This window comes from Pseudorca crassidens, chromosome 1 (assembly GCF_039906515.1).
Source record: "Pseudorca crassidens isolate mPseCra1 chromosome 1, mPseCra1.hap1, whole genome shotgun sequence".
Taxonomy (NCBI): domain Eukaryota; kingdom Metazoa; phylum Chordata; class Mammalia; order Artiodactyla; family Delphinidae; genus Pseudorca; species Pseudorca crassidens.
In genome coordinates, this window is record NC_090296.1 from 49356383 (window position 1) to 49380676 (window position 24294).

General features: G+C 40.6%; 1 protein-coding gene and 2 long non-coding RNA genes across 5 annotated transcripts in view; 1 reads left to right on the forward strand and 2 right to left on the reverse strand.

Annotated features, from left to right (window-relative positions):
• Positions 1-675, reverse strand: part of FRMD6 (FERM domain containing 6) — a 79035-nt gene extending 78360 nt beyond the window's left edge. For both annotated transcript variants that reach the window (XM_067735922.1, XM_067735914.1), the window contains exon 1: positions 524-675. The gene's annotated coding sequence lies outside the window, so the exon portion shown is untranslated. The remainder of the gene's footprint in view (positions 1-523) is intronic.
• A 28-nt stretch (positions 676-703) lies between these two features.
• On the forward strand, positions 704-22862 carry LOC137223705 (uncharacterized). 2 transcript variants are annotated; one of them, XR_010943001.1, is made up of 4 exons: positions 704-1302; positions 3776-3899; positions 5595-5750; positions 22641-22862. It is a non-coding gene; the product is annotated as an uncharacterized lncRNA (long non-coding RNA). The 2 variants fall into 2 exon arrangements; XR_010942999.1 differs by lacking the exon at positions 3776-3899.
• Positions 2370-24294, reverse strand: part of LOC137223700 (uncharacterized) — a 278143-nt gene continuing 256218 nt past the window's right edge. The window contains exon 8 of the long non-coding RNA XR_010942998.1: positions 2370-2879. This is a non-coding gene — a long non-coding RNA (uncharacterized lncRNA). The remainder of the gene's footprint in view (positions 2880-24294) is intronic.

Sequence of the window (24294 nt, forward strand, 5' to 3'; positions counted from 1 at the left end):
GGCCGGCGCGCGCACAACAGGCGGCACCCAGGAATTCGGGGCTCGGGGGCTGGCGCCGCCGCCGGGTCACAGAGACAGGGCGCGAAGGGCAGGCGCCCCCAGCCCAGGGCGCCGGCGACCACCGGGAAGCCGAGCGCGCGCACCGTGCCCGGGGGCGCAGCCCGCAGCCCCGGCCGGCCTCCCGCCCTCGCCGCAGACGCGGCCCCGGAGCTCCGCTCCTCCCCCGCCGCCCGGCTCAGCTGCCCCGGGGCCCCGTCCTCCCTTCCCGGCGTGGGCGAGCTCCGACTCGCGGAAAAGCGACCTTCCAGCCCGGTGCCCGACGCCCAGAGCCGAGGCAGCGACGAGAAGGCGAAGAAAGACGCAGAGAAGGGGACACCGCCTGGGCTGGGGCTCGCGACTTCCAGAAGCCCTCCTGAAGTCCCGTCCAGCCACCGCCACCCGGCCGGCAAGGGGCACAGTGAGCGGCCGGGGCGCGGTGGCCGGGCTCGGGGGGCGTCCTGGGGAGCCGGGTTCCTGGTCTTACCTCAGAGAAAGCTCGCAGCACCAGGCGTCGGACTCCCGTCAGCTCTCAGTGCCTTCCTGCGGCCGCCACGCCTGCCCCACTGCTCTCAGCCCCTTGGCCTGGGCAGCCGGCCGAGCGCTCCGCGTCCGCCCCGCCCCTCGCCCACGCCTCCCGCCCCGCCCCCCTGAAACTCCACCCCCGTCGACCCAGAGGTGGTGGGGGCGGTGGCAGAGCCGCGGGAGCGGAGCTTGCAGCAGCACGTGGAGCGCCTGCAGGCCCCGCCCCGGGCCCAACCAAGCGTCCTGCGGAGGGGTGCCGCGAGTCAGGGGCGGGAGAAAGCCGAGGGCGCCACGCTTCCGGGGTTAGGGAGGGAGGCGAGCCGCAGACGGATTCTGTGTTAGGACCGCGGCGATCTAGGCCTTTCCCCGCGTGACGGAGACGGAGGCGCGAGGGGACACTGTCATCTACCCCCCTTCTGGCCTAATGGCCCCTTCCGACGCGCGGACCCCCGCTCCCGGGATCGCTCCCTCCGGAGCCCAGTTGGGCTGGCCGGGGGCGGCAATTTCGTCTGATCTTCGTCCTATTAATTCGGAGCGACTGTGGGGAGGCCACTGAGAGAGGAGGCGGCCCCAGCGGAGGAGGCTTTGTGATTCCTTGCTCCCTCCCGTCCTCCTGTCTCGAACCCACCTGCCCACCCACTACTCAGGACGCCGCTCTTTCGCGGGTTTTATGCTGGATGGAGGGGGCGCCGCCGAGGAAGCCAAGCCTCCCCCGCTAACTCTGCCTCTCCACGTCTTCAGGTAGACAAGGCCTCTCTATCCGCTGTGGCTTTAGTGCCAGTGACCTCTCAGAAATTATATTTGCCCGCTCTCGATGGTAGCCGAGGGTCAGCGCGTGATGCGAAGGGCCAGTGGAAGATATTTTTTATGGCACTAAGACTCAGGACAGGAGATGGAGATTTCTTTGCCACTTTTAGTTGTTGGTTCTAGGGAAGGGTGAGTTACGCTTCTCCAGTCAGCCTGCGCCAACTGGACCAGCTTCTGGGGACTGGAGACGAAGAGAGAACCAGCCTCCACCTGGCCCCCAGGCCCGCGACCCACAGAGCTCCAACCCTCCCACCCCTAGCCCCCCGGGCTTATACCCTCCTAGGTGTTCTGTTGCCTGCTGATCCGGTGAGCCCTGGCCAGCGGCGGCAGTAACGCCCCACAGGGCCCCTCACTAAAGGAGCAATGGGGTGGGTCTGGATGTGACAAGGAGACAAGGAAGCAGAGGACCTAAGAAAGGACACCACCCCAGATCAGACTGATGCTAACAGAAGCCAGCTTTAAAATTGCCCTGCTCTTTTGATCCAAACATAAATGTATAAAGCTAGCTGTTATTGGTTGAAAGTATGCCTGTGTGCCTTGTTTGCATGGCAAAAGAAATTCCGTTTTGTGTTCACAGCTGAAGGTTCCTTGGAATAGTTGTCTTATTCACAGCTTTTACATCTTGGGAACCATGACATTAGAACTGAGTATTAGGAACGGTAATCTTTTTGTCTTTCCACAATTGAAAATACATTCGGAGCTCATTTCAGATAAAGCAGAACAGTTTCTAAGCCTATTGCACTCATGATTTAAAGTCATGACTCCCGTTACGGGAAGGAGGACAAGAACCATGTTCCAATGACTGCCTTTTAAATTATGTGTATTTAATTAACAGACTAAATTTAAATTTTTGTTTAGTAGTTGATTACAATGTTGGCATTTAAAAAGTGGAGGATTATACTTTTTCTCTCATTTTTGTCTTTAATATGCATTCAGAATAAGTGCATATTGAACAGTAGTTGTTAAGGTCTTAAATTAATTTGATGTGAGACAAGTGAGGAATTTAATACTGTCTTGGAAAACAGTTCCTAAATCTGATTTTTTTTCAGGCTTCATGCATAAAAATCTAGCAGATAAAGAATAACATATTGTTAGATTGTAAAACATTGCTGCAATATGAAATGAATAGGTAACCCAAGGAGCAAAATATTTTAAATATGATATCACTTATATGTGGACTCTAAAAAAATCCCAAACTCATAGATATAGAGGACAGATTGGTCAGTTGCCAGAGGAAGGGGTAAGTGGGAGTGGTCAAAATGGATGAAGGTGTTCAAAAGGTACAGACTTTCAGCTATAAGGTAAATAAGTACCGGGGATGTAACATACAGCATGGTGACTAAAGTTTAAAACAACGTATTGTATATTTGAAAGTTGCTTAGAGGGTAGATCTTGAAAGTTAACACGCATGCACACACAGAATTTGTAACTATATGAGGTGATAGATGTTAACTTATATTGTGGTAATCATTTCACCATCTATAAGTATATCAAACCTTCATGCTGTATACCTGAAACAAATAAAATGTTATATGTCAATTATATCTCAACAAACCTGGAAAAATGGTAAATTTTATGTTATATATCTTTTACCACAATAAAAAAATCATATTATCACTCCTACTAATAAAAAGAAGCTACAATTACATTGAAAACAGAAAGAAATCAATAAACCTCTCAGGATATATAAGGCAAAAAAATAAAAAATATAAACCCCTTTTTTAAAACATGCGTTTAAGCTTGGGTTTATTGTCTAGAATTTGATTATAGCAAAACTTACTGTATGAAGTTTTTTAATCATAATGATCATGTTAACAGCATGAATACCATGATAAACATAGACTCTTAACATGATACACTTTGTAAACTAAGTACTTTATTTATTTATTTATTTATTTTGACCGCGCCACATGGCATGTGGGATCTCAGTTCCTGGACTAGGGATTGCACCCCTGCCCGCTGCATTGGAAGCACGGAGTCTTAACCACTGGACCTCCAGGGAAGTCCCAACTAAGTACTTTAAAACTCTTAAAAATCAGTTTTATAAACCCCTGAAACATCGTAAAATTCGGAAAGGATTGCTTTGGAAAACAACGCATAATCCACTCAAGATGGAAATGGAACTAAGAAAGGATGGGTTGTTTTAGATGTTTCTTATCACAGGAAACATTTTTCTGTGCTTATTACAATAAAGAATGAAGTTTTGTAGGTAATCAAAGTTATATTTTATGATTCTTTTTGATGTTGAGTTATAGATTTATTTTCATTGGTATGATGAGATGTTTTCCTAAATATGAGACATTGCCCATCAAGTGAAACATTATCCTAAAACACATCTTAAACTAATACTTTCTCCATAGCATATAAATATTAACATAACTGTATGTTTTTGCTTTACTTTTATTAGGAAGAAGTTATTCGTTCCATGAATTTATTTATTGAGTACGCCCTTACACTAAGCACAGGGTGAGACTCTGGGATTCAGACCTAAACATAGACTCTTGGAGTAGTTTGAGGGAACAGGTGAGCAGGTAAACAGATACAATATACTTTTTACTACTTGCTGTGGTAGAGATATGCAGGAGGAGTAATGGGAAGGCCTAGAACCTTCAGGGAGGGCTTCAGACATACCCTGTCAACTGAGATGGGAAGGATGAAGGACAGTTTGGGAACAAGTTGGCTGAGGGGGCGGTTCTCAAACTTGGCAGCATATTGCAACCACCTGGGGACTTTAAAAAGCACTCCTGATGCCTGTGTACCAGGCATGTGATTTAATTGGCCTGGGATGTGACCTGGGCTTGGGAGTGTTTTCAAAATTCCCAGATTATTCTAAGTGGAGACACATGTGGGAACCATGGGTTAGGGTATCTTAGGAAGAGAGCACAGAATGAGCAGGTGCACGGAGACATGGTTTTAAAGGACAGTGGCCATAGCCTCATTTTGGAATTGAAGAGGCTTAAGCTTTGGTGGGTGATAGTTACACACTTTTATGGAAGAAACACAGTTATATAGAAAACTAAGAGATGTGAACTGCTATAATTTACATTCCTTTGTAAGTATTGATATTTTCCAAACACCAGAATAGTACGTTAAGAATTAAGATGAGTTCAGTATGTTAGAAGAAAAAAGCTTAGTTATTTTTCATCTTTTATACATAATTCAAGGGAATTTGGGACTTACCGTATGTTTTAATGCTGAAATATAAATTCTAGTCAAAGGGAGAAGCCAGTAATTTGACATATTAGCTTTTAAAGAATACTTTCCCTAAATTAAATACTGTTCATCATTCTGGCTGAAGGTCATAATAAAGAAATTAGGTTCCTTTTTCTTTTTGGTAATTACTGAAGTTCATTGAAAAAGCAAAACAAAATGCATTTTAAAGCAAAATAAATTTAAGTAAGTCCTACTCTAAGGTCTTAAATGTCCCTTTAGCTAATGTATATCACTTTGAAAGAAAAAAAGAATCACTTGTGGAAACAAATAGTGCAGTGATGTAGTCCTGGTTTTCACTGACTAAAACTCAAAGTGCCCTTTTTATTATTCTCAGCTAGTATATAAATTGTGTTCTGTAAAATAAAAACACCAAAAGATATTTTAATTCTCAAGGAAAGGCAGGAGAATTGATTAACAGTCATTTAATCCAGCTGTCTCATTATTATGTACCAGGAATCCCTAACCAGGACTAGAAAAAATGACATTTGACCCCTGAAGAGCACAAGTTCGAACTGCACAGATCCACTTAAATGTGGATTTGTTTTCAATAGTTAATACTACAGTACTACAGGATCCGCTATTGGTTGAATCTGCAGATATGGAACTGCAGATACAGAGAAACCACACACATGGAGGAACTGAGGGTATATGTGTATACGTGGAGGGCCAACTATATACTTGGATCTTTGCACAGAGGGCTGGTTCTCCTAAATCCCACCCCACACCCCTCGGTTGTTCAAGGGTCAATTGTATCTTGCAGAGACAGCACAGCATTGGGATTAATATTATGTACCTCTAATTCAGGAAGATTTACCTTTACCCAATTTAGAGATACAAACTTGAAAAACATCTGCATTCATTAAATTCTGTTCTCTTGGACATCAAATTTTGAGACACTATTTTTAAATAGGTTAACTTGATTATCCTGGGACAAAGTCTGGTTTTAATACAGTATGTAAAAGTTTACAGGAGGTATATTTGAAGAACTTCTTTCTATTCTGTTATGGTTTTAGTTTCACCACAGACACCACATTCCAATTCCTTGAGGGCTTGAATTCTTAAATACTCCAGACAAAAGTTTCCAGAAGACCGGGGACGGGCAGGCCAGGCCCTTTACTCCTGAGGAGAGGCCGTTCTAAGTGGTACAGCGGAGGTATTAGCTACACAAGGTAGGAGAGCCCAGCACAGAGAACTGCACTGAGATCTTGGAATTAAGTGTGAAAAGAGCACTGCTGCCTTATGCATGGGCTTCACATTCTAGAGAAGACTGAGGACAGGTAGAAGGGCCCTCATACCAAAAACTGTCTAGTAGAAGGGACAAGACAAGGGGTAGACTGCCTACAGTATAAAACCTGCTGATGTATGCCGCCTGTGTGTTTATATAATGGGCCTTTAAGGTCCCAGAGCAGTTTTTCAGTTCCGATTCCTTGATTACTCTCCGAAAAGCTGAAAGAAAACATTCCTACCCCCCAGAGATGGAAGGCAACGCCCTCCACTCCCCATTGGGGGAGACAGATGAGAAAGGATAAGAAGTAGGACTCTGGTGACAGACTGGTTACTCTTGAGTTATGCCTCGGGCACATTCTGATGATCTTTATCTGGGGTAGTATTCTAGGTGGTGTCACTTTGAAACACAAATGATAACAGTACAGATGTCACTGAAATTCTCTTCCATATTTAAATGCCATCTTATCGATTTGTGCCTGAGACACATGAAACATACTGAACTAGAACGGGGGAGGTATGAACGTCCATCTTCCCAAACGAATACAGACTTACAGCCTGGCTGATTCTGGCTTTCTTGAGGGAAAGTCCATTTATGAAGAAGGTTTAAAATCTGTTCAGTCTGTTTTAATTTGGTTACCTTGAGTAGACTGTAGGCATAACAAACATGCTCTTAAACTTGATTTTAGTTGCTTAAAAAACAATGATGGATAAAAGTGCAAATAAGTTGTGCTTGCTCTGGCATTTCACAGGAGATTCACTGAGGCTAAAGGACTCTGTTGGTGGGGCCTCCAAGAGACAGCCCTACCCATCTGCAGTGGTTGGGATTTTGGTTATAACACAAGGTCCTGGCGTGCTGGTTATTATTAACTGGTAGGATAAAAGGGAAAAAGTATTTGTGAACACGCACATTAGATTGATGTTTCCCTTTCACCTGATCCTAGTTTAGAAACAAAACCTACATTCACTCTTTTTTGGCTTGCCTGTGGAATCTAATGCCAAAAAAATCTTAAGAAATTCTTCTGCAGGCAAAGCAGTGGTTCCATTTTTCTTTTTCAAGGGGAGTCTAATATATCATTCTGTTAGCCTAAACAGAATTCTTATGCTCTAGTTCTTTGAAGAAGGGACACTGGTAATTAGACTATGGAGTTGGAATTAGGAATCACGGATTTGAGATTGTTCTCAAAGGACCTCAGACCCTGAAGTTTAGTTTTGACAGGCCAGGAGAATAAAGTGCTGGTTGGTAGCACTCTTAACTAGATCTTGCTTTGAAGGTAAAACCATTTGGGGTTGGGGGGGAAGAGGCTTTCTTAAACTTGCTTTCTGTTAAAAACTTTTAATAAAGTATTTGTGATTCATATATCATTAAGCCAAATATTCTATGTGATTTCTTGAGCAGAAAAACAGAATCAGCAAATTAACAACTTTCTCTTCTGCCTATAGTTCTATATTGGATCATAATTTTTGTCACTTTCACCCCAATTTCTTAAATAATGGGGATATATACCTACTACATGATAATTTTATATATGTACAGACTTAATATACAAATGAATATAAAATATTTTATTATCACATCACTTATTTTTTGGGTAGCATTTTCACAATCTGAAATTATTTATGAATATGTTCACTTGTTTGTCAACTATCTCTCCGTTTAGAATATAAGCTTCATGTAAGCACAGATCTAACCTCTCTGACTGCTGTGGCCCCAGCATCTAGAACAGTGTCTGGTACATATTTGTTAAATGACTGAATCCCATAAACTATGCGTAGGGAGGGTATGTATTTGTGTGTGTGTGTGTGTGCGCGTGCACGCGCACACACACAAGCGCACACGGCTGCTTTGAGAGTGAGGTGGAGAAAAGAGAGAAGGCACTGAGATGAGAATGGGAGAGGATTAACATTTGCTGAGATGGTTCTTGGACAGATATCCCAGGTAATGATGAGAAAGAATCAATCCCTTAAGAAGACTTTTGGTTGATTTGAATGGGACATCATACATCAGCCAGTTTACCTAATGTTTATATTTAAAGTATAAACATATGGTATAATTATCAATGTTCTGTCTCTACTGATATTCCTGGATGTGTACTTTATTTCTGTGTGAGCCTTCCCCCTGCCTTTAACTACTCACCTACAGCCTTTTGAGATAGCAAGAAGAACGTTAGAGGGATTTTACTAGAGCAGTTAATCAATTATTGAATTCCTTGCCAACAAAACATTTTGATGAGATACCCTTGGGAACACAGTGGTTTGAGTTGATCAAGAGGAAACGAAGTGGCCTTGCTTCCATTCCTTTCTGGATTCCCCCACCTCCATGTGAAGTTTAACTGGACCTTGTGTCATCGGGAGCTGCTCCATCTCTGAACACTGGAAACTGCTTTGTCCACCACATCCTGCCCTTCCACCTCTCCCACCAGAGCCGTTGTTTAACCTTGAGACTTTCAGTCACCAACCCGCACCCACCTCCCAGTTCCTTCAGTTTATTAGCTGTTTCGGGCTTCCCTTCTTAACCTTTGAGTTTAATGCCTGGGCTTACCATTTTGAATATATCCTCCCCTTAGTCTCAACGTCCCATATCTCTTTGACCTTCTAATGCAGCTTTCTTAACAATCCCCAAATTCAGGTCAACTCAATCATCAGTGTTCTTGCGTTTTGCTTTAAAGTCACTGAGGAAGATTAAGGAAAATCAAATAAATGAGTCAGTCACATCACCAAGACAACAGTTGTGTCAGTGGAGTGCTCACAGATGTTTGGTCAACTTTTTACTCATTCCTGGTTGGCTCTCTTTTCCTTTCACCACAGTGATCATTCAGATTTTTATGGCTCTTAAGTCCCTCATCCTTCTCTGAAACCCTGCCACTCTCAAGAGTCGATCTAGCTTGACCCTTGGCTGGTCATTGGTCTAAGAGGTTTATAAGTATTACCTCATTGAATCCTCATGACAGCCTTTTGACGGAGGAACTGTCATTATCCCTGGTTTACAGATGCCCAAGATCTTAAAGAAAACAAGTGGTTGTGCCAGGATCTGAACTCAGGAAATCTGACTCCAAGCTCATGCTTTCTCCCTAAATTGCCTTACTTCTGGTGCAGAGTTGATCAGGCATCTTCTCACTTGGGCTTTAGTCCTCTCCACTTCCAAGCTTCCATTATCTTCCTCTTAGGCCATTCTCTCCTGACTCTTCTCAGTCAATTTCCTCCTACCAAAGCTCTGTATCTCAAGTCCCCCCAGCTGCTTGAGGGCCTTCTCCATCATTCGTTTATTCACTTAGCAAATTCTTATTAAGTACCTATTGCGTACCAGGTGTTGGGGACACAGAGGTAAACGACACCTAGTCTCCCATCCTGTAGTTAAATTTCGATTATCCACTCTCCCTCTTAAATATCCAATATCTGACCCTCTTCTAGACCCTTCTTTCCACCTACAGAATGTTGAAGTCACTGTATATTTCACACTACATCTAGCACCAATCCTGACAAGGCAGCACGTATGTGTTAGACAGGCAGATGAACAATTCCAGGTAAAGTCATCAAGGTTTAGAAATTTGTTCTTAGTCCTCCTTCTGAAAAGTGGTCCACTTGAGGTGATCTGAGCAGACCTGGGAAGGTTCTGAAAACCAACCTTTTGTATGTATGTATGTATGTATGTACGTTATGTATGTATGTATGTATTTCTGTGGCTGTACCGCATGGCATGTGGGATCTTAGTTCCCTGACCAGGGATGGAACCTGTGCCCCCTGCGGTGGAAAATGCAGAGTCTTAACTACTGGACTGCCAGGGAAGTCCAACCTTTTGTCATTATTGACTGACTAGTTGCATTTTAGCTGAAAGTATTCCCACAAAGTTAACCTCAGACTGATACCTATACAAGAATAGGTACAAGTTTAAGCCTTGTATTCTGCGATTGTGGGAAGAAAGATACAAGGTCTTATTACAGGAAGTTCAGCATTTTTAAGGGGGGAGATATATATTTTTGAGATAAGGCACTTTTCAACCCCCTATTTTGCCACTTCTAATCTGGTGGTTCTCAATCAGTATGTGACTTTTGCCCCTCCAGAAATATTTGGCAGTGTCTGGAGACACGTTTAGTTGTCACAGTGCGGTGGGGGATGCATGGTGAGATGGGTGATACTACTGGTATTTAGTGGGTAGAGGCTAGGGATGCTGCTAAACATCCTACAGTGTAGGGTACCTCATGATAAAGCATTATTGCCCCTAGTTGAGAACCGCTGATCTAAAGGGTGAACTTGACTGGTACATTTAGGTGCCCTGTGAGTTGGGATGAGGGGAGGTTCCCATCTAGGCATGCTGGCTGAGCCTACTGAAGGTCTGTTGAAAAGAGTGGAGGTGAGGGATCATTTGGGACCAACAGAGTGAGGTATTTAGGCTCGGTTTCTCCATCTACTCTTCTAACTTACCTGGATCTCTTTCTCAGCCCCAAGACTTGATACACATTTTATGTCTTCCTGTATCACCTTTATTAAGTATACAGTGATTTTTGAGAGGGAAAGAAAATAGGATAATCTTTTTATCTGACGAAAGCATTGTTTGCATTAGCATAATTTCTATCTCTGGCTATAAAATTTCTAAGGTGGTAGAACACATCCTCTTTGTCAGCCGAGGTATGGCAAGATTTATCTCAATTCATATTCAATGATAGTGATGTCAGAGAAGAAAAAAGTTGGAAACACTAAAGCTTTTCACTTCAGTGAAGAATCAACTTACTGAACTAAAATTAGTCTTAAGGAAAAGTTATATTAATAAAGTATAAACTTTATAATTTAACCAGACCTGACTAGTTCTCACAATGAATAATTGTAATTACTTAAATAATTTGCTAAATTTTATTTTAAAATAGTGTGATAGAAATGCACTTAATAGATTAAATATTAAAAATTGTTTTGAACAAATAGCTATTGACAAATACTACATAGAAATGAACTTTGAAAGGATTATTAGGGCTATCAAAAATTATTTGCATAGGGGCTTCCCTGGTGGTGCAGTGGTTGAGAGTACGCCTGCCAATGCAGGGGATACGGGTTCGTGCCCCGGTCTGGGAGGATCCCACATGCCGCGGAGCAGCTGGGCCCGTGAGCCATGGTCGCTGAGACTGCGCGTCCGGAGCCTGTGCTCCGTAACGGGAGAGGCCACAACAGTGAGAGGCCTGCGTACCGCAAAAGAAAAAAAAAAAAAATTGCATAAATCATATTGATCACATTCATATTGACTACAGCCACTTCCTTATCTCTATATTTCCTTACATTATTCTTCATATCACTAGCATTTTAAAATAAAGAATATATATGTATGTACTCAAGTATATTCAAATTCTCATGAAAGCAAAACCCAAGAAAAATAGCTTTAAAAAGACATCAGTAAGTACCTTTTACAAATATTGCCCAATTTCCACTTAGACTTATTAGCTGATTTATTTTAAATAGTGGTTTCCAAACCCATAAGTGTATCAGAACCATTTAAGAACTAGTGACAGGGCTGGGAATCTCAAAAAAAGTAACAAACTCTCCAGATGGTTCTGACACTCATTTGTGACCAGTTGCTCTGTTAATACCGATGCTAAAGTAAGATTTAAATGAAGAGGCCAGATTAAAGATACTTTTGAAATGTTTCATTTGAAAGCCCCAAAATACTTTAGGTCCTGTTACTCCACCAATTCATTTTATCCAATGAATAAAAATGTGTGTTGGTGGGGAGGTAATGTGTTAAGATGTGTTAGTAATCTTTTTATCACAATAAGGACATTGATGTCAGTGCATCCAATTCAAATTCACAAAGGGCTGCCTATTTTTAATTTTCTGTGATGTGACTGGAGTAACTAAAACTGTGATCATTAGTTTGGTCAATAGGAAGCTGCTGACCTTAAACAAATAGACTGCCAATTATTTCTCCAGCAAAAATGGGCTTACTCAGGACCAGCAAAGCATTGCCATTCGGGGTCTGCACCCATGGTGAGTCACTTGCAAGTCCCACACAACAGCGAGAGGAGATCTCTTTCATAAAGGGGAAAAGGAAGTTGGGAGGGTTATAGTAAACAGAGTCCATTGGAGCAACTGAGAGTTCAAAGTATAGTGGCTTTTCATTGGCTGAGTCTCTCATTGGCTGAGCTCTCGCCAGGCAAGAAGAGGAAGTCTTTCTTCTTCCTTTTGGGCTCTGCTATCGTTGTAGGGCATTTGAACCCAACTCTAGTTCAACTGAGGTTTCTGTTTATTAATTTTTACAAAGTCATTCAACTAAAGATAAAGCAATAGAGACTACAAGTCTTAGTGAATAATGTGAATAACATGAATAACGCATCTCCGGAAACATCACAATAACATTAAGTCCCCAGAAACTTCCACATGAATCTAATAGCATGTAAATGAATCAGAGTCTTAACTAACATTTCTGTAAATATGCTGCAGGGCAGCTCTGAGAATATAGACTGAACAGAATATATAAGCATCCCAGTTTTTATTTCTTCCCATTTCATAGCTTTGCTCTTTTAATGCTGCCTGATAAACATCTATATATTTCATGCCCACTGCACTGGCCCACTCAGGGCTTTGGAAGGTGACCGACACCTCATGGATAAGTGCAAGCCTGCATGGATAGATACTGTTTTGTTCTATGAATGACGAGTGACTTCAAAAGAGTGGTTTCCAGGAATAAAATAAAATGACAGTTGATGGTTTATTATTTACTGTGTTGCAGGTACTGTGGCAAGGGTTTTAAATTTATTATCTCATTTAATCATAGCAGTCACCCCCTGAGATAGGTACCATCACAATTCCTACTTCACAAATAAGGAAACCAGGGCACAGACAACATACCCAAATACAAAATGCCCCTTAGTATTAGAGTTTGTAAATAATTTTTTTAAAGCAAAATGGAAAAGTCACATTTTGCATCTGCATTCAATACAATTTTTAAAACCTGACACTAGAGTGTCCACTTTTTAGCAAAGTGTTTGATTTTTCAGACAGCAAGCTATGGTATCAGAAAACTTTGAGAAATACCCAAGATCTGTGCCCACTCAAAGGTGTGCAAACCCAGATTTGAGACAGGAAGGGCTGGGGACAAAATTCTCAGCCCTGTTGCCAGTGGACAGATCTATTTTTAAATAATTATAAAGAATTAAATGAATTTATAAAGAATTATATATCATTTGACAAGAAGGTGTCAATAGGGCAGTGCCTGATGGCACCCCTTCCACCCTAACAGCTTAAGTTTGCCCGGGTTTTAAACTGATAAACTGAAGGAAGAATGACAAAGCTCTCAGGTAAGTTGCCATTGTCTCTGCATTCTATCTGCAGCCTGGCTTTTCCCCTTCGGGTTTCCAGTTACTTCATCTGAGCCACACACACAACATAAAGGAGAGAGTTGGACAGTGCAGGGTCCATGTAGGGAACTGATGGCAGTCCCTGGAATCACCTTTGCCTTTCGTTCCTATGGTTTTGTTTATCATTGCTAGAGCCGAGCTGTAAAATGTAGCACGCGCGACAGGAGCCTCCTCTGTCAGCTGTGGCTCCCAGAGTGACCGTCAGCCCTGCCCCGACAGTCTCTAGGAGGAATGCGAACAATGCAGAACCACCCACAGCTGGAGGCTCCCAGTCTGAATGGGGTGGTAGGGACCGAATTACTGTTCCCACTGATGTGGAGGATAAGGATCGGGCACCATGCTATCCTATCTCACTCCAAACCCACGGAAAGAATTTGGCAAACGTTCCATTTCTTAAATCAGAGATTTCCCCATTACTCTTCGCCAACTTGGAGAACTAAAAGTCCTTGAGTTTCAGGAAAAGCCAGGCATTAAAACCTTTTGAGAGATTTGGGGAGAGATGAGTTAAATTGGAATGATTTTTTTAAATGGTTTTAGATGGATTTATGGATTACCTTCCCAAAGATATAAAGATATCAACTTGTCTTGTGAATTTAATCTTTAGCCTCAGTTTTTGATATTGCCCCCATTACTTGTAATTCCTACTTCAAACTAAAATCCCTCTAGCTTTGTGACTTATGCTAATTAACAAGGAAAGAATGTTTTCCCTGTTCTCCATTCCCTTGAAGCTTGTTTTTAGATACCGGACACTGCAAGTGTGTGCGGTTGGGCAAAATGTTATTGCTAATTGTACTGTTCTGGCTGATTACATGCCATTTGCTTGATGTCAGTTTTTTCCCCCAGCAACTATTTCCAGCCAGTGGTATCACTCTTATGCATTATGCTTCCAAAAAAAAAAATTGCAAAAATATGTTTCTAAAATAAAGGAATGACACATACATTTAACATCATTCATTAACATACGAAATGGGGGCACGTCAGTTGTAGAGTAAAACCAGATTTCAAAGGATTTTGATTTAATGGTTGTGAATTCAAATGTTCATTCTTTCCCTTAAATAGGAGACATATTCATATAAATTTCCTGTCAGTAATTTTAAAGAAAAACAAACATTTATTTTTTAAAATGTAAAATACAATTACTGTTTACTTAAAATGTTTATGAATGTGAGGAAATAGTTCAAAATGAATATGGCCTTTTCTTCCCTATGGTGTCTCCATCTTTTCATCCCCAGCCCTCTTGGGGAACAGGGTCTCTCCTCTTCCCCCTCAGGCCATCCCTCTCATTGTGCCAAATCAGGACAGAGAAACAACCACTCCGGGACCCATGGGACATGAGCACAGTCCCCTGTAATAATGAGAGACCTTCCAGAGGTCACATCCCACATTCTGGCCTTTTCCCTTTAGATTTTATCTTCAAATTGGACCTTACGTATAATAAGCGACAGCATTTTGAACAGCATTTTGCAGCATTTAAACCACAGGCATTATCTCATGGGCCTTGCAAAACAGGACAGGGACTTCCTGAACCATCATTTTCAACGCAAGTCAGCATTTCACATGGCAACTTCTGTAGAGCTGCCCAGAATGGGCCAATAGCACACAGCTAGACAGATGGTTAACTTTAGGCAAATTTGATGACTTGACTAAAGTGATTTAGTTGGTTGCAGAGTGGAACAGAACTCTAGGGTAGGAGTGACCAGCAGCAGACAGGCTATGATCCCTGCCTGCCTTCCTCACTTATTCTGCAGATGTAAATGTAAGTAGCTCAGAGCAAAGGGGTAGGTACACACCAAATGAACTCTTTTATTGTGTTCTTTAGTAGGAAAAAACAGTTGTTTCCTAGATAAAGGATATTTGGAAAAGACCAATGGTAGCTGCTTTATTGAGTGATTACTACATGTCAGGGATTCTCCTAAGTGCTTTGCAAGTATTGTTTTTCATTTAATTCTTATGCCTCCCACAAACCTGTGAAGTAGATAGCATTGTTTTTCTCTTTGTAATCACTTAAAAAAGATGAGGTAATTGAGTCATGGAGAAGACCCTTGTCCTAAGATCTTTTCTCCCCAGCTTTGAGATATAATGGACATACAACATTGTGTAAGTTTAAGGTGTACAGTGTGATGACTTGATACACGTATATATTGCGAAATGACTACCAAAATAAAATTACGTAAGGTTAGGTAGCACATCTATCCTTGTCTAAGTTCTATAGTTAGGATTTAGTCCTAAACAATCTGATTGCCGAGAGTAGTCCTTAACAGCTAAATGTACTGCCTTGCGATAAAATTTAAAATATTAAAGGAAATGAGAGCATTTTAAATTGTTTTCTGAATTTATTTGTTTGAAAATTGAAAAACCGAGAGCCTTTACTTATATGCCAATGATTTTGTTTGCCAGTACCTGGGCTCAAGTAATTCAGAATGGCTCTGGGTCCATACACTGGACCATGCCATCCTCTTGCCTACTTAGTACTGGAAAAGACCTGAAGCTTCATACCAAGCACTGCTCAGGAGTCTCTGGGAGAAGAATCGGAAAATAGAATTTTAGAGCTGGAAGGAAACTTATAGATAGTTTAATCTCACCTTTTCATTTTATAAATGAGAATACTGAAGCTCAGAGAGATTACGTGACTTTACCAGGTTATACATTGCTAACTAGTAGCAGAGCCAGGATTTGAGCCTGGGCTTTTTGTCTGCATTCTTTCAGTTACACTAAGCTGCCTCCAAATCCGTGAGATAGGATTTTCCATTTCCTTTTCCAGTGTTTTAGGAAATGTCAAAAGCTAATATCCATTATTTAAATAAATTTATCTAAATTTATTTTTGCCTCGATTATATACATTGGTAAATGAAAATGTGTTTGAATTTCCCAAGAGTACTTGAATTTCATGAGTTTTACATTTCCTACAAAGGGGCCAGGCTCAGCAATTTAATTTTCATGGGCTAAGAGCTCTGATTAAAAGCCTTTACCTTGACAAATAATTGGTTTTGAGAGTGGGGGCTAGAGATAATTCAGAGACATGATGAGCACTCATTAATTTACTCAGACATGTATTGCATGCCTGTTATGTTTTAGGCACTGTGCTAGCTACAGGTCATACAAATATAATTACGACGTAACTTCTTCCCCTTTAGGAATCATTTTCCCCTTTCTTTCCTATTAGCAAAGGATCTGATATAATCTTGCTGCTCTTAAATTAGGTTGATGTTTCCCAAGGTGTATTAAGGGTACTCCTTGTGGTATGCCACATGATTTTAGACGGTAACAGACAAGCATTTAAAAAGAACAGTTATGAGTCCATTTCAATGTAATATTTTAGAAAAATGAAATAGCTCACAAACCCATATTCAATGGTTGTGATGGCTTAGAACATGCCTAATTATGCTGGTGACTACTTTCTGCAGACCGTATGCACCACAGCATGACACTCAGGCCCGTTATGTAAACCTTCTACCATAACATTTAGAAAGTACGACAATATGGCTTTTTGAAAGTACAGCTGATATGGTTTAATAGCATGGATTCTGCAGGTACTGAATTTCTGTGTTCATCACTGTGTTCTTTTAAAAGATACATCAAAATGTCACCTCTGAAGGTTGACAGTCATTTAGCACATGAAGTATAATATATAACTTTATTATGCTGACCACTCATAGTGGCCGTTCGAAGGAAATTATTTTTAGGTAAATGTGTTAGAAATTGATTAGGGTTTTTATTTATACCGTTTGCTTTAAAATGTTGTATTTGTAAAATACAATACTTTTTTATTATAACTTTATGGTTACCTTCTAATTATGGCAAATAATTATTCACTTTTTTATTTTTAATTCAAAGATGTGCCACTGTGTTCATATTACAAACAGTAAACACCAAAACTAATCAGTAAAAACAAGTCATGTTAAACTTGTTTAATGAGATGGTTGAGGTTTCAGTTAGCATCTGTAGCCTCACCCTATATATCTGGGTGATAGGCTTTCTCCTATATTCAAACTACCTTACACACCTACATCACTGCCAAGTACTGGGCTGTGAAGGATGGGGCAACGTGCAAAGGCTATAACAGTCTGGAGGAAGCTAGCAACTCAGCTTTCCTAAAAAACCCTGATACTACATATGATTTAAAAAAAGAGAGTGAGAGAGAGGAGGAGGGAAACAACAGCAGACTTTCAGGCCCAATCTTCAGAGAGTTTCATTTAGTAGATCTGGAACTGATAAATCTTCATTTAAAAAAACACTGTCATCAAAAAATTCAAACTGACAGAAAACTATGGTAAAAAAAAATCCCCATATATCCCATTATTTAGATTGAACAGTTATTAATATTTTGCCATATTTGCTTCCTCTATGTTTTGAAATTTTGTTTGTTTTTTGGCTGCCCCACATAGCTTGCAGGATCTTTGTTCCCTGACCAGGAACTGAAACCAAGCCCCTCGGCAGTGAACGTGCGGAGTCCTAGCCACTGGACTGCCAGGGAATTCCCTGAATTATTTTAAAGCAAATCCTAAACATCATGATATTTCACACTAAACACTTGAGTGTATGTCCTTAGAAAACCAGATACAGTTATCTGGTTACATAGCTAATAATAATTCCTTAGCCTCCAAACTTTCCACTTATCCCCAAAATATCTTCTTATAGTTTGTTTGTTAGAATCCAGGTCCAAACAAGTTCCATGCACTGCATGTAGTTATTATTACACAAGTTAGTGTTGTTTGTTTGTTTGTTAGTTTTTGTTTTTTAATGAAGAATTCCCTTTTCACATGAGACCACCATTAATCAGTGTCTCAATCAGGCTGGCTCTCTAGGCTTTTAGAAGATAATTCAGATTTAGAAAGGGTCATAGATATCATTCCTCTTTCAACATCTTTCTATGCTCTATGGGTTTACCAATCTGGGTCCTGGTTGGAGATATTAGGCAGAAGATGGGTGAAACGGAGAGTTGCCTAGATATGTGAACTTTGGGTAGGACAAGAAAATATACTCCTAAAGCAATTGCAAATTTTCTGTGTCATCTTTCCCCAAAATGTTTCACGAAATGTTTCTGTGATTAAAAGTTTCTCTTTTCAAGCAGCTCAGAAAATCCCCCTATAGCATCCTCCTCTTGAAAGCTGGTAATGCACATTTAATATATTAAAGTCTTTTTGGTGTTACACAAATTTCCCTCCGTGTTTCCCAAATGTATTTGATTATGGAGTTGGGTTTTTTTTTCCCCACCACAGATCACCTGTTAACATGTTTGAGAACGTAGTTCGGAAAGTGCATTGATCTATTGTACTATTATTACCACTTTTATTAGGTACACCAATAAACATTTGTTCTGGCAACGTACCTTGTAATCACTTTTGCTAGTATTTCCCCTCACTCTGAGACCCTGTGGTGTAAACTGGTATTTTTATTCCCATTCAAAAATAAGAGCTATTAAGTATGTAATATGAGCTGAGTAACAAGTTTGCTGCCAGAGTCAGGATTTAATTTAAAGCCCTAAAATTTGAAGACTTAATTGGCAAAAATCCAAACTGTCCCCGAATACTAGAGTTTGTGTTGGTTGTTAGAGCAAACGTAATTTCACAGAATATTACTCATATTCTCATCTCTCGTCCCCTGTCCCTCTTACCACATTCCCAACCTAAGCATGAACAACCCCTAACTTGATGCTCTAAGGACTAGAAGAACTAAAGAAGGCAGTGCTATTTCCCCTGAAACTAGGCATCCTAAAGATGAGTTACCACTTTTTCTTTCATGATGACCATATAAACATTTATGGAAAAAAATGGAGTAAGAGACACGTAAATCAAATATTCCTAAAGACAGAGATTAAGGAGGCCTCCACTGTGGAATCTGTAAATGTGTTTCTTTGAGACAGCTCCTCCAAGTAACCTCTTCTAAATGCTCCACCCTATTTCTCTCCTGCTGTGACCGCCACCTCTCAGGGATGCCAGGTGATGGTGGGTGGTGATGACATCAGCAAAGGTACCGCTTACCCGAGGGAAGCAGAACTGTTAGTCAAAAAATGTACCAGGTTAATTCTGGAACTTCTCAGTTTCTCACCCTGGGTGGTAAAAATGTCTCTGTGGTTTTTCTCTGCACTACCTGGGCAAGTGCTCAGAATGAACAATCTTTTTTCAGCTGGGAGAAAATCGAATAAGCAGGAATACCACTCCTCCCTGAAGCTTCGCGTTTGATTCCTAGTCCCCAGGGTTTGAACTTTGTATATGCATAGGCACCAAAGGATGGAAATAATAGAAGCCCTGCACCACAAGCTAATTGTTGGCTGTATAATTTAGACCACTGTAAATCTCACTGTTATGTTTCCTCACTAGTTAACATTTACATGACCTTTTTTCTCCCTGTTTCTGAGAATTTTCCTCCCTTATTTATTTCTTCTCAGTTGGCATACTGAAATAAAATTGGCTCGAAACTACTTGACCTGGGCTTGAATCCCAGCTTTACTCGCTGTGTGACCTTACACAATCTACCTCACCTCTCTGAGCTTTCACTTCTTCACCCATGAAATGGTGATCATAAAATTATATCAAAGATTATGAAAATTTCATGATGTGAAAAATATGAAAATGCTTATCTCATTTCCAGTGTTGGGGCAGTTGACAAATGTTGGGTTCTCTGCTTTCTTTTCTTCTCCTCTACCTGCATTATTTATCACCCAATCTCACCATTTGGGGAAGAAAATAAAGAATAAATTACTTCCCTGAATTTGTTTGTTTGCTTGTTTTCTTTGAAATAACACCATGGGCTATGAGAGGATTATCCTAAAGGGACCTGCTTCAATTTGCTGGAGCAGAGGAGGAGTTGTATAGGAGCAGCAGCTGGCCCACTGGCCCAGGGGAGAAGATAGTCTGTGCTGAGCCTCCACCCCTGCCCACATAAAGTGCTAGATGTGTGTGTATGCGTCTGAACTTATTCTACTTGTTTGGCCAAAACAAGAAATAGCAAATAAGCATTCCTTTTATGTTTGTACAGACATCAGAGGGCCTGTTTCAAGTCGGTAAATGACCTCTGGTCATTTTAGGATGCTTATGATCCTATTGAATGGGTATAATTAAAAAGACAGAAAATAGTAAGTGTTGACAAGGATGTGGAGAAACTGGAACCCTCTTACATTGCTGGTGGGAATGTAAAATGTATTTTTCACTTTGAAAAATCATTTGGCAGTTTCTTAAGAAGTTAAACCTCACCAGTAATTTTGCTCTTAGGAATCAACCCAAGAGAAATGAAAACATATATTTACACGAAGACATATATATGAATGTTCATAGCAGCATTATTTATAATAGCAAAAGATTGGAAACAATTCAAATGTCTATCAATTGTGCATGGACAATGGAATACTATTCAGCACTAAAAAGAAACAAACTACTGAAGCTTGCTACAAACAAGGATAACACTCAAAAACATTACACTAAGTGAAAGAAACCAGGTGCAAAGGACATACTGGATGCTTTCGTGCACATGCCTAGAGAAGGGAAATATATAGGGACATATTTGGTGGTCACCTAGTGTTAGGGGTGGAAATAAGGATTAATTGAAAACAAGCATAAGAGATCTTTTGGGGGTGTTGGAAATGTTCTCAAACTGGATTGTGGTGATGATTACACAACTCTCTGAATTTATTAAAAAGTCATTACATTGTACATTTAAAATAGATGATATATCAATTATACTTCAATAAAGCTGTTTAAAAAGAATGCTTATTGTTATGCAATTCATGAAATGATCTCCTTATCAAAAGTAACATTCAGAGGTTGTGGAGAATATGATAATCAGGGTGTATTCTTAGGGATACATCTGTCTTTCAGCTCACATATTCATTATTCTCTGATTCTAACAGTAAACAACCCCAGTGCTCCAACTTCCCAACTGGGTAAGCTGTGAGCAGAGGAGGGAAGCAGGACTGGGTGATGTCAGCCACAGAAGAGAAGGTGCAGAGGGCAGATAAGCAGACCGGAATTACTTCTGTACATTGATGTCAGGAATGGAGGTGGCAGCACACACCTGCATGGCCTGACCTTTTGCAAACGAGCACCCAATACGCGCATCCTGCCACTTCCTATCTTGGCCAGCAGTCTCTCTTTGCCCCACCCTATCCCACTCCTGCTTTTCGATTTCCAACTTCCTCTGAGCTGTGCTTCTTCATCTATTAGTCCCTCGGTCATCTGTGCACCAGGGTGTCCTATCTGGCTAGATCCTCTGAACTGTCTTAACCCCTGTATGTAACAGTCCAAGCCAAGGAAAACCCTATCTTCTAATTATTATTTTTCAGTTACTTATCAAACTTCTTTCTAGGTCTCATCCACAAACATATACCTAAGAAGCTAAGATTATTAATTTGCAATTTACATTACTGAAGAAGTGAATGTGGGTGAGAATCTCAAAAAATAGTGAAGTTTGACTAGTTCAGGACTTGATAATTTAATAATTCTCCCTTTTACTTCATCCAGTTCCAGTGTTTCACAGGAAAATGATCACGAGGGAGCAGTGTTACGCAGATGAAAGTGATGCACTCCTAATCTTGATGGTTGTAATTCTACAGGCCTATGAAAAATAATCAGGCATATAAAAAATCTCTACAGGTATATAAAAGAAATCAGAAATTGTGTGAATTTCACACAGAAAATATGAGATAATTTGGCATACAGTACTTATTTAAAGTGGAGGCCTATTTAAATCTACTTAAAATTTAAAATGCCCTCCCAAACCTATCTGCCAATTGAAGAGTCTGGATTTTGAATTATATGGCTTTTTTTTTTCCATAAGAAGCTTAGAGTACTCTGCAAATAACAGCTAATAATTATTGAGTTATTGTGATGTTCCACGCACCTTATTTAATCTTCATAATGACCCTATGAGATAGGAACAATAATTACCCCAAGTTTACAAATGAGGAAAGTAAGACATAAAGAGGTTCTCTGCTCTAAGTGGCCGTTGAGAGGTAGTACAACCAGGATTCAAGTCCAGGTCTTTCCGACCCCAAAGCCAGAGTCCTCAGTCACTACATTATACATCTAAGTAGACCTCATGATAATATCTTGTAAAAATTGTCACCCTCATTTTTACAAATGGAGACGCCACAAGGGGCCAAGGACATATGACTCCCTCAAGAATAGGCATCTAGTCGGTTTCTATAGATTGCTGTCCTTGAGCCGCGCGGGCCTCCTCTTCAGTGTTTTATAAATTGTTCACCAGGTTGTAAGACTCTCCTGAACAGGACTCTCTTCTTTTAGGGTACTCACCTAAAAAGGACCATTTGTGTTCAGGTTACCAGGTCATTAGGACTAATTAAGTAGCAACTTTGGTTTACATTCAATGCAAACATTTTGGCATCCGTTCCACTGAGGAGAAGACAGGAGATTATGGGTCAAGAACATTATCACACGGTGGATATATGCACATATTTTAAGTAATTAAAACTAGTCACTTGACTAAAGGTAAATCATTGCATCTCAGATTCCTTGAAAATCTCCCTTTGGGGTGTTTCAGAATTGTTTATCTTCTTAATCTGACATCAGGCAAGAGTAGCAGAGAAGACTGACAAATCCTGAGAACAGAGTGAATGATTTGCAAAGGAATATGCTTTAAAACCTTTCATTGTGAAGATGTGACTCCTGCTATATTCACTGCAGAAAACCCCAGTTCTGAACCTGATGCTGATAAGTAAAAAAAATATTCACACAGCCTGTAACATGCTGCAACCTTTTCCATTTTCCCTACAGATTTCTCTGATCATGAGTTCAAACAATATTACTCAATAATTTTTATTTTCCCTCGATAAGCGAAATCTCAAAACTCTTCCATCTGTTTGGCAAGCGAATATAAAATAGAATCATTATTTTCCAGGTCTTGGTATATAACCAATAACAGCTTCCATTTATTGACAGCCTACTATATAGAAGGCACTGTACTTGGCATTTCACAGTATTTCTAATCCTGACAACTTGGCAAGTTAGGTCTTCTTATTCCTGTTTACAGGGGAAAAAAATAAAAAAACAGAACCGAGGGAGATTAAAAAATTCTGTCTGACTCGAAATTCATGTGCTTTCCATCATGCTTTCTCATTCTTCATCAAGCCTTGGAGTACCACTAAGGATTAGATGATTTTGGGGGCTGCTTGAACAACCATTTATAAGTTGCCTATTTAATGCCTAACAAGTGTAGGAAATGAGAATCCTCCAAAGTAAGACATGGACTTTGTTCTCCAGAAGCTCACAATTCAGTAAAGAGAGGAGAAGAGAATGAAGTTCTATGAAGAATGATTCAGACAGTAAGTGCTAGCGGAGTTTAGACAGGGGCCCAGTTATGAGCTGATGAGAATAGCGGGGAGCCTCCTCAAATGACGTGAGGCCTCGCTGAACCTGATAGAAGACACAGTTTGGATGAGCAGAGAAGAGAGGGAAGAGCATCCTTGGAACTAGGAATGAGCATGCCGAATCCCAGAACAGTGAGGACACCTACCTGGTTGGTGTGATGGGGCTTGTGCTAGGGAGCAAAAAGACTCAAACGCTATAGTGATTTATCCTACGGCAGTTCATTATGACACTAAAGAAGTTACGTTCCAGTCCAGGTCCAGGGAATAGTTATCCAGGTACTGCTTCCTGTCACGGGTAGAGCTTTGTCTATTTTTTGCCATCATTCAGGGGGGAAAAAAAAAAGTATGGGGAATCCCAGAAAGGTCATGGGACAAATATGGGTTTAGAAATCAGAATTTCTGTGTTCTGTTTTCAGTTTCAGTCATTTCTTCTCTGAAAATGCGACAGTAGAAATTACTGAACTTCTTCTGAATTAGTTTCTGCTGAATGGGAAAAAATATATCACCACCTCTCCCAACACAGACAAATTCATCCCATTCTAATTATGCAGATTGTTGGAGGTATGATACCAAGTGTTTCAAGTACTGATTTTGGTAATGAAAGTGCCCCCAAACTGCCCTGCTTCACTTCCGTATCCCTATACCTATTTCACAGCTCATACTATGCTGGAAACACGGTGGGCAGTAAATGACGTGGTTGTAAAATTACAAACAATGTTGGAATCTTTTAGTGAAACAGGAGAAACAGCTTTAACTGTCTTTATAGTCTTCAAGCATAGTTTCTAGATACAATGTAATTATTGTCATTACGATTTTCCTATTACCTGG